This window comes from Homalodisca vitripennis, chromosome 1 (genome assembly GCF_021130785.1).
Source record: "Homalodisca vitripennis isolate AUS2020 chromosome 1, UT_GWSS_2.1, whole genome shotgun sequence".
Lineage (NCBI taxonomy): Eukaryota > Metazoa > Arthropoda > Insecta > Hemiptera > Cicadellidae > Homalodisca > Homalodisca vitripennis.
In genome coordinates, this window is record NC_060207.1 from 45,558,780 (window position 1) to 45,570,487 (window position 11,708).

The 11,708-nt window shown below is 33.4% G+C and overlaps 1 protein-coding gene across 1 annotated transcript in view; it reads right to left on the reverse strand.

Annotated features, from left to right (window-relative positions):
• Positions 1-11,442, reverse strand: part of LOC124360104 — a 73,800-nt gene extending 62,358 nt beyond the window's left edge. Inside the window, exon 1 of the mRNA XM_046813462.1 lies at positions 11,170-11,442. The gene's annotated coding sequence lies outside the window, so the exon portion shown is untranslated. The remainder of the gene's footprint in view (positions 1-11,169) is intronic.
• Positions 11,443-11,708: the final 266 nt, after the last annotated feature.

The window sequence follows — 11,708 nt, forward strand, 5'->3', positions numbered from 1 at the left end:
CAATTACATCGCCGATTGGTGTATAAAGAACAAGATGGCCTTGAACGTGGACAAATGTGTAAATTTGACTTTCCACCGTTGCAGAGCTCCCATAATACGAGGGTACACTGTAAATGACACCACTCTCAGAAGAACAGCTGAAGTTAAGGACCTTCGGGTCATATTTACACAGTCTCTTACTTGGGATCGCCATGTTGGTGTGGCTTGTTCTAGAGCTCTGCGAAATCTGGGTCTTATCCATCGCCTTGCCAGAACCCTCTCCAACCCTCATTCATTAAGGATTCTTTATTGTACCCTTGTAAGACCCCACCTCGAATACTGTGGAGTCATATGGTCACCTCACCAGGTCTACCTAAAGGACGCTCTGGAGGCGGTCCAGCGTCGTTTTTCTCCGCCTCATCGGGACCCGTCTTGGGTACCGGTACCAAGAAGTCCCACTGGATGATGTTCCCGCCCTCATGAAGCTTCCCTCCCTCGAAACTAGACGTATCATGAGTGATATTCTGTTTCTTTGGCGTCTAGTAACGGCTGACATCGATTGCCCTGACCTTCTTCAGAGAATTTCTCTCAGAGTACCAACCTGCGGCACAAGATCGCAAAACCTCTTCGTCACAACATCTGTACGAACCAATTACATGAGGAACAGCTCTATCATTAGAGTACAGAGGCATGGCAATTCAGTTTCTGAAGATCTGGACTTCTTCTACCCCTCAAGCATTTCCAGCTTCCGCTACTGTCTCCAGAGCCTCTTCAATTGATATGTAATATTTTCACTATTTACTTGTTATGATTGTAATTTGGGTACATTTATTATTTTGTTGTTTAGTTTATTATGTCTAGGTTAAAATGTTTATGTTTTTAGGTATTGCATTGTGGAGTTTAATTTATTGTTATTTATTACTATTTATTATTGTTGTTGTTGTTCTTGTTATTGTTCTAGTAGTAGTAGTAGTTGTTGTTATGCGCATTATCTATTCAATATTGATTATTGTTGGTTGTTTAGTTAGGTATGTAAGTATATACATATACATATTGTATTTATTTATTATCTATATATTACGGGTATATCCATCTATATATTATTATTTATATATTTTATATATCTATATTTATCTATATATTCTTATCTATTATTATTATTATTTGGTTATATATGTATGTATGTATGGATACTGGAGCATTTATTATTTATTATCTGATATTGTTTTAGGCATGTAAACAGTATTGTAATACCATATAGAATTGTTGTGCATCACACTTTGTAAACACTGTAAAAATGGCAATGCCGTTAAATAAATAAATAAATGTCGGTGCACATTAAGAGTGCTGTGCAGTACAGAGGCGAGCTGACCAATCTGCACTTCACACAGCGCTACTCTGTGAAAGGATTGTAATTGTTGAGATACTGAATGGCATACAGCAGTTTATTTTGTGAGTGAAGCCAACATCTGCACTAATGTCGCTCAAGCCCTTCCATTATCTCTAATGTCGGTACACATTAAAGTGCTGTGCTGTACAGAGGCGAGCTGACCATTCCGCACTTCACACAGCGCTACTCTGTGAAAGGATTGTAATTGTTGAGATACTGAATGGCATACAGCAGTTTATTGTGTGAGTGAGGCCAACATCTGCACTAATGTTGCTCAAGCCCTTCCATTATCTCTAATGTCGGTACACATTAAAGTACTGTGCTGTACAGAGGCGAGCTGACCATTCCGCACTTCACACAGCGCTACTCTGTGAAAGGATTGTAATTGTTGAGATACTGAATGGCATACAGCAGTTTATTGTGTGAGTGAGGCCAACATCTGCACTAATGTTGCTCAAGCCCTTCCATTATCTCTAATGTCGGTACACATTAAAGTGCTGTACAGAGGCGAGCTGACCATTCCGCACTTCACACAGCGCTACTCTGTGAAAGGATTGTAATTGTTGAGATACTGAATGGCATACAGCAGTTTATTGTGTGAGTGAGGCCAACATCTGCACTAATGTTGCTCAAGCCCTTCCATTATCTCTAATGTCGGTACACATTAAAGTGCTGTACAGAGGCGGGCTGACCATTCCACACTTCACATTGAAAGACTGACTGAAAGTCTAGTGATTATTCAAAATAAGAAAAGCATAGTGAAAAACATGTTTTATATTAAATACTATAAAAACCTTAATTTCTTTATGTGCCTTATATTTTACACTTATACACATAGTTAGGTCTATAACAATGACTGATAGTATAATAATGTATATTATATAGTACGTGTACAATATAATATACATAAAACATAACATAATTTAGTTCATAAAACATATCTCTTATTTCCGCTATAAGACCCGTCCGAGCCAATCACGACAATTTTAATTCGGTTTATATTTATCATAATCCATGTAATTTTAAAGTTTTTTTGTTTAATTAAAAAAATATTGGTAACGGTACAAGAAATCTAGTTCTTCGACAATATTGCCACCCCCTCCTTTGAAGGAATTAAGGCAATATGAGTTTACCAGTTTAGAATTAGGAAGCTTTCAATGTTGTCATTATTTGGTTTTTTTGTCTATATAGCATGACGTTCTTGGTAAATATGGGCCTAGCAACTCGACTTTAATGTGAATCGCTTTCAAGGCTCTCCTTATTATGAACGCAGGAAGAATAAAATTCAACTCGGAATGCAGAGGTTGCGTGGAATAAAATAATCCGTTCCGAGAGATTTAAGTAGGTCTGTGTTCTGGGTAACATCGCTCGTATAATCATTTCTTTCCCTACCTACAGTACTTGTGTACTTTTTCAACCTGCTAACCGTTTATATTAATGGCAAAGTAAACAGAGAGAAGAAATATTGCATCACCACGCAGCAATGTCATAATGGCTGTTTAACTTAATACACATATTAATAGACAGTTTAGTATACACCAAGAATAGTTGGTACACCTGTCTGTTATCAATCACTGCCTCCATTCCGGCGGTCCGCGACTAGAGCGCTCTGCCGGCTAATAGCACAAGTAATGGGTACAGACCGCGTCACTCCAGACATTTACGCGTTACTGTGAATCACGCACCAGGAAGTGTGGTTTGTTTTCCCTACCAAGCGCTCGCTATTAAAGAACCATTGACAACAAACGGTAACGCCATCCACATTCTATTTATAACTTTACGGACTTGCTCGATGTGCCACTACGTCGTACAGGTCTAGACATTTGTATAACTGACACACCCACAATGCCCAATCACTTTAATTCCTGATTTGATACCCTTAATGCTTCTTAACGATTTTAAAAATGAACCAGAGTTCTGGCATAGTACAATAGGTTTTCCACTAAAATATTTATTATGCAATTATACTGCAGTATACTGTTGTTTGAGTGCGGATTTGAAATTTCCAAGTCTGGGTCTAATCCGGATATTTTCTGAACATTTCCCTGATAGTATTAAAACAAAGCGGTGCTAAATGTGTTGTCTGCAGGTCCTGCAGAAGTGTCTGAGAGAGTGAGATCTGTCGAGTGCGAGAGATAGAGGACAGCAACAATCCAGTTTCAAATACTCAATAATGTATACTTACTGTACCATAAGTAATTAATAATTTTATTACTATAACTCTTGTGATTAACACGAACACAAAATCATAATTCCGGTGTTTGAATATATTTACATCAATTACAAAGTCAAAGAAAACTAGTTTAAATCAATGTTCTCTCCAATGAAATACCTTGTACTGGCCTATTATGTCAAATCACTCCTTCAGACATGTCCTAAATTGAGTATAATGGCAATAGCAGATACTAACACAGAACTTTTTTTATGAAATATTGTTGGCTTAATCATTTGTAAAATTACTATACTGCAATTACTGAAATATGTTTGCTACATTTTAAAATCAATTAGCGAATATTACTTATGAATATTGTCTTAATGTTATTGTTCATTTTTAAATATCTGGAATATATTGTGAAAAAATATCATGTATTCATCATGACCTGCTTTTATTGTCTTATAAAAGGTATAAATGGCTTATAAAAGTATGATAACGAAATCGTATGTTTTGGAACGCTTATGCTATTAAGTTATTCTTTAGATTATAACATAACTCAAACCTTCAACTCAAGAGTGATTCTAAGATCCTTATCTTAGGCAAACAGTTTTAAATTAAAAGAGCAAAGATCTATTGAAGTTTTACAACTAGCTCATTCAGTATTATAATGCGGTTTTCCATTTTTTTCTGAATACTCGCTCATGGAGGTCTAAGAAGCACTCGTTCTGGCTCGTAAGTTTTGAGAATGGCCCAGCACGGGACTGCGGTGTTTCATGTCATTCCATGTCATAGCTTGCAGTTTATGGAATGTCCTTTCTCAAGCATTTACTTCCATCGACAGCCTTTCCCGGTGTGTGGCGAGACTGAAGGATATGTAGACTATCTTAAGCGGTTAACCGACGAAGGTGCTGTGGGCCACGCCCTGGCCTGGCAGAGGGATGAGTGTAAGATTAAAGATGAATGTGAAAAATTAAAGTTATCATTTTATTTAATATGTTTTAATTAGCCTATTTTTATTATTTTATGATTTTTCCTTGACATGTTCAAATATTATACTAGTTATATCTCCATGCTATTTAAGAGCAATATTTGTTTAATTTTTTTATTCATATAAAGAAATATTCAGTTTATTAATTTCTTGATGTCACAGATTAAGTGTAAGAAAGGGCTATGTGGCCATAACTTTGGCTGCATAATTAAAGAATTTTTAATTTAAATTTATTTTTAATTTTCAATATTTGGAAGCTTATCACAATTTACAACTTCATTAGAGTATTTGTTCTGTTGTAGTCAGAACACTATTGGCGAGGTACAAAAGGCATATTACACTTCCTTGCATATTGCTTGACTAATAATTGCATTTTTAATAAAACAACTGTATTTCTTCACTGCTTCCAATCACAGATATAACACTAAAATAAACTGCAGCTTAAAACACATATAATTAAACTTGATATTTTATAAAAATCTGTTAGGCCCTAAACTTTTGAACATTTCCCTGATAGTATTAAAACAACGCGGTGCTAAAATGTGTTGTCTACAGGTCCTGCAGAAGTGTCTGCAGTCGAATGCGAGAGATAGAGGACAGCAACAATCCAGTTTCAAATACTCAATAATGTATACTTACTGCACCATAAGTAATTAATAATTTTATTACTATAACTCTTTTGATTAACACGAACACAAAATCGTGATTCCGGTGTTTGAATATAATTATATCAATTACAATGTTAAAGAAAACTAGTTTAAATCACTGTTCTCTCCAATGAAAAATCTTGTACTGGCCTATTATGTCAAATCACTCCCTCAGACATGTCCTAAATTGAGTATAATGACAATGGCAGAAACTAACACAGAACTTTTTTTATGAAATATTGTTGGCTTAATCATTTGTAAAATTACTATATTGCAATTACTGAAATATGTTTGCTACATTTTAAAATCAATTAGCGAATATTACTTATTATTATTGCCTTAATATTATTGTTCATGGATATGCTTCATATTATTTTTGAAATAACAATTATAATGTACATAATATTATTAAAATCCAGTTTTTAGTTAAGTTTTCAACATTGTTATCACTAATTTTGACTATGAGCTTCGCAAATATTGCTCAAAATCTTCAGACTTAATGTTTGTAGGCTTATCAATCATTGAGATTGTATACTTTTTGTGTAATACCATAAATGTACCATGATAAAACACAACATTTAAATTTACAGTCGGTAAGTCAACCTTTAATACACAGTGTCGGCATAAATATGTAATATAAAAGATCTTAATAGCGAAAATATCAGTTTGTTTTAAGAATTTGTTCATAAAATAAAAGTAACTTTCAGAATGGTAATTTTTATTTTGGCAACCATTTTAATTCCGCCATCTTGAATGTAGAGTAAATATTTTAAATACGAATTGGGTCAAGTGACCCATGTGATTTTGGTTTGGTACGTTATGAAACTTATCAGATGTTGTTTTATTTACACGCAACAATTAAATTACATAATTTGTAGTCTTGAATTAACTACTTCTTAACAGTACATTTCTTAAAAAGAATATTGATTAGTGTTTATTCTGCAAACAACCAATTGCTTTAACTATCACAAAATTTCATTAGTTACTTATTAGTTTAAACTTTGTTAAATCGAGTCTCATGTTACAAAAGCTTTTTGTCTATTGGACCCGTATTAATTAATTGTTTTTAAACTACTGTAAGATTTTTTTTAACAAGTTCTATTCTTTATGGATCCTTTGTATTATTTATAGAATAAGAAAATTATCAGGAGATAATTAAAAATGGAGAGTACATTAACGTTAATTTAACTTGTTACATAACAGTTAGTGGTTATGTAACAAACATGTAAACACTAATTCTCAAACTTTTTTCCAGCATTTAAAATACAGTATGTGTCAAAACGAATAGTATTACTCAAATCAATGTATGTTACTAGATCATCAAAAAGTAAACTGTCATATTAACTTACATTTATACTTATTCCCGGAAATTGTAGTTCCAGAATAAAACTTACCACAATGAAAGTCAGTGAAAACATTTTTAAGTAAATATATTCTAAATCGAATATTAATAATAAACTGGGACGTAGTTATGCAAAAAGGATCCATCCCACAAATTTTTAGCATTATGAGATAGGGACTACGATGCTATTCAGCTCAGACGTCTATATTTTTTGCAAAAACAGAACCAAGCCTCATCCGAAGCTGTATTAATAGTAAAAAAATCATAATGAAAAATCAACCTTTTTATTTATCACCATTCTATATTTTACAAAAAGGTATTCAAGTGTTTTGGTTCCTTCTATCTAATGAGTTTTATAATTTCCCTATGCAAACCAAGTGGCTTGGTTCTTTATTGAAAAATGCCAGTACTATTTATATCCATGAAACCATATGGCTTGGTTCTGTTTTGCAAATTTAATAAAACGTCTTTTATAAGGATGACCAAGCATCTTGGTTCCTTATAATAGTTCCTTATAAATGCAAAGAGAATGTTTCTGTTGATATTCGTCACAAGGAGTTCGAAAAAAATTTAAAAGACCTTGGCAACTACAATGACCAAAACAATGTACATTAATGCGAAAGTAAAAGAAGTTCCAAAGAAACGTTCCTACTCAATAGTAAAAGAAGAATAAAAATCTAGGCCGAGAAATTTTCCCCGTATTTATTGTTTAAATAAAACTGTTGTCTGCAGGGAGATGTTTGTCAAGACATTACATATATCATCAAAAAGAGTCAACACAGCCTTATCTAAAATGAAATCTGAAACACTGCTTGATCAACGAGGGAAACAAGGCGGGTGGAACTCGATTCCAGAATGCAAAATAAAAGATATTAAGGAATGTATAGAAAAAAATTCCTAAAATACACCTCACACTACCGAAGAGGCGAAACCAAATTTTTGTTCTTACCCTCCAGAATTGACGATTAACAAAATGTACGATCTTTATGTTTAACAATAGTTCAGAAGATCAAATTGTTAGTTTATCCTCATTTAAAAAGATATTCTACAAAAATTACAATTTTAAATTTAAATCTTTATAAAAGGACACATGCAATAAGTGTGATCGCAGCCAAGATTACAAGTGCCGAAAATGATTGAAGAAGAGAAGAATGTTGCCAAAGGAGAACATGACAAGCACTTACTAAATGGCAGAAAGTGCACAAACAAGACTAAAGACAGATTATGAAATCTGCTTCTTCTAATGAAAATCTAGAATGCCTAACATTTGACCTTCAAAAAACACTGCAATTCCTCGCATAGCTACCAACATTGTGTTTTATAAAAGGCAGCTGTGTGTGTGTAACAACTGCGGGATACATTCAGGGAAGACTGATAAAGGGTATTTGTTATACTTGGGTTGAAGGTGAGGCAGGTAGAGGTTCACAGGAGGTTGGCTCCTGTATGTTAAAACATATTCGGGGAAAGGTACCTGTGGGTACAGAGCATTTGATTTTATGGAGTGACTCCTGTGGGGGACAAAACCGGAACATAAAGATAGTGTTGATGCTCAAAGCTGGCCTCCAGGATCATCCAACATTGAAAACAATAACACAGAGATATCTGATCCCTGGTCACAGTTTTCTTCCAAACGACGATGATTTTGGAAAATTGAAAGAAATTGAAAACGTCTTAAAAAGACAGCAATATTTGTACTGTCCTGAAATTACTTCCGTATCATGGAAAACTGCAAAAAGAAAAAATCCTCTAACAGTTGTCGAATGAATAAGGAAGACTTTAACTCATGCTCAGAAATTGAAAAAAAGTATTACTAACAGAAAAAAAGGATGTTGAGAAAGGAGACGTCAGTTGGTTAAACACAAGAGAAAATAGTTTATTAGGAAAGAAAACCCTCTGGCTATATTTATTAGCAATAAGTTTGATGGACCCCATCAGGAACTAAACATTTCGAAAAGAAGGCGAGGGCGTCAGCTGTCGACGATAGATATGACACAACTTGTACCTTTGTGGCCTAATGGAAAACCCATCGCTGAGGCAAAGTTAAAAGATTTAAAATCTATGTTTCATCTCATCCCAAAGAACCATCATGGATTTTATCACTCACTCACTGCTGAACCTCAAGTCGAGGATGATATAGATGGTTTTGGAGGTGAACCTGGTTTTGAAATTTTACCGGATGAGTGAGATTGTTTATGGGTGTTTATAATATTACCTGGAAGTTTTAAAGTAGTTATTTTTAATTTTTGATACTTATATTACTATGCAAAAGTGATAAAATAATTTTTAAAATTCATATTTTTTATTAATGGATTAATATTTTATTTCCTTTCAAATAAAACTAATTTTGAAAAAAAGAACCAAGTTGTCTGGATTATTCCTAAAAATAACTAAATTAAAATACAAAAAGGAACCAAACAACATGGCATATTTTGTCTCTAATTAACAGAAAACCCAAAAGGAACCAATCCACATTTCAATCCATATTTTAAAAATTAATTGAAGTTTGTAAATTGTATTGTATCTAATATCTAAATAAAAATATAGTCCTTTATTTAGAATACAGATCATATTATTCACAAAATAAATAGAATAACAACTAGCTGTTAACTTTGACCTCATTTATCTCAGATTAGAGGTAGTGTGGGATGGTTCCATTTTGTATAACTATGTCCAACTATGACTGTACCACACAGTTTTTTATTGTTAGCGTTCAAATATTTACTAACTGAGCCCCTTATTCCACAGAGAGCAGTCCCAGCCATCAATATTTTTTGTGCCTCAATTTATAGCATTGGTTGAGTTATCTCTTGTGTAACTAATTTAATCAAAACTCAAAACAACCAATAAAAGTTTGTCAGCACATGAAAGCCGTTGAAATTTTGTATTAAAACAAATCCATAACAGTTTTACAGAGATTTGTTGACAAATTTTCTATGTTGCTTTCTGTGAGGAGTTACCACTAATGCCATTAGTATCATGTCCTAATGGCCTTGCTTCAAGAACAATTAAATACGTGATAAGCTTGTGACTTGTGACCTGTGACTGTAAACTTTTCACTTTTTTGAACTTGTTAACCTCCCCCCCCCCCAACTATAGCTAATGGGCTATTTTCACTTCACACTATACTTCAAAATACTTCACTCAGTAAATCCTAATATAGTTATGAATACTGTACCAATTGATTTTATTATACCGATAAAATCACCTATGTATAATCAAATTTTAATTATAATTTATAAAATATCACTGCAGTTATATGCAATTGGAAAATGGAGAAAAAATGTACGGTTGTTTATTTTGCCAGTTAAATAACCAGAATCTGTACCAATTTGTGAATGTACTTTTCTTTGAGTTGTTTTCATGAGAACCAAGAGGACGATTAGGGCCCGTATAGTATTTTCATACATATTCATTTACCAATTAATAGTCAAACAAACTCTTTACAGAGTGAATTTTCTTAAAATGTGTTAATTCCCTGATCAAAAATAATAATAATAGTAAGAATGCGTAAATATCTAATTAAGAAAGTAATTGTAATAATTTTCTTTTGCAAGTTGGAAAGATATGTTTTTATTTCTAGAATTCGTATGCAAACCAAGGATCCTTTTAAAATCGCATACGTATCTAGACATTTTTGCATCGTACAGTTTTTAAACGTATCATCTTGACGTTTTCTTAATTTATTGCACTAATTGTAGTATACAACATAAATCCAATTTCAGGATTTATTCACGAAATTTAAATATTTCTCAAAGAACTTGCAGTTTACTTATCGAAATATAAAATAGTTTACATAAAAAAGCTATATACTAATATGTATTAAACTCTATTTTGACTTACGACAATATTAAATGAAAATAATATTATTTTCGAAAAGAAATCTTTTATTTAACAATTTAAATAATTATAATAATATCTGAATCTCAAGTTAAAAGGTGTTTCTTTTCATAGAAATCTTATATTTATAAATGTAAGTTTGATAACAGTAAATTATAACTGTTAATTGTATTTAAAAAACAAACACTATTTGCACATTAATTTTATCAATAAACACACAACTTGTTGAACATTAAGTATGAAAACTGCGATAAGGCCTAAAAATTGGTTTCAAACTTAATTTACTGTACACAATTCTCATTTCAAAATTAAATTTCAAACTTTTAATAATGTGCCATGCAATCCAAAATGTATATTTGTTTTTATTGCTTTCCTTTCCATGTTTAAAACAGTATATCATCTGAACTAAAAATAGGATAAAGCAATAGTTATACAGTATGCTTACTGTACTTTTTGTACTTTGGCTTATAAAACAGTTGTGTATATTTTAACATATGATTTTTTATTGCAGGATATAACTTTTCGCTTTATAAAAGTTTTGCAAGCTAGAACAGTTTCATGAATGCTATTTTAAACACTTGTACAGACTATATGGAGTATATAACTGTTCTAAATTCATAATTTGAAAACTTAATAAAATGCAATGAACCTGATAGTGTAATTACAAGATGAGTGAAACGTAAGTAGCAACCTAGTGTACTAGAGATGCAAATAAGGTTTTTAAGTATTGTCCTTCGACCTAAGTAAAATGAGATAATAAGCGGTAAATAAATAGAAAATATGGATTTTAATAAAAATATTAAGTTTAAATGTATATAATGTTCGAATTACCAAAAGTAGGCGAAGTCCACTTAGGAATGGTTCAAAATTCAATTTCCACAATGAGTAGTCGGTAAAACCACAGGTCAGACAATAGAACACTACACTAGAACAATGCCGACCTCCGTATCCGTTACTCACATCACTCCCCGAGCTCCTGTCACCCGCGACAACGACCGGCCGACACGACCCGCGACGGCAACAGCGACTCCGCCAGAAATAGCGGCGACTGCGGCAGCGCTAGGCTGTCACCCCGCCGGCGGTGGCCGCGGCAGCCCAGGTGAGTTGGACCAACAATGGCAGAGGATCAGCAACTGATAAACAAACAGCTGTGCTAGAGACAGCTGTAAATACACCTGCTAACAGGCGGCGCTGTTTATCCCAGCGTGGCATAAACACTTTACTAAATATACTGGAATACCTCGCCTGTAACACGGAGCTCGCTACACGACGATTCCGATGTTATGATAACCCCCTTTCTGTTGCACTATCGTAACCCCCTCTGATGTGAAATAGTAGACAGACTACGTTGGGCAATACGAGGGGCGTGT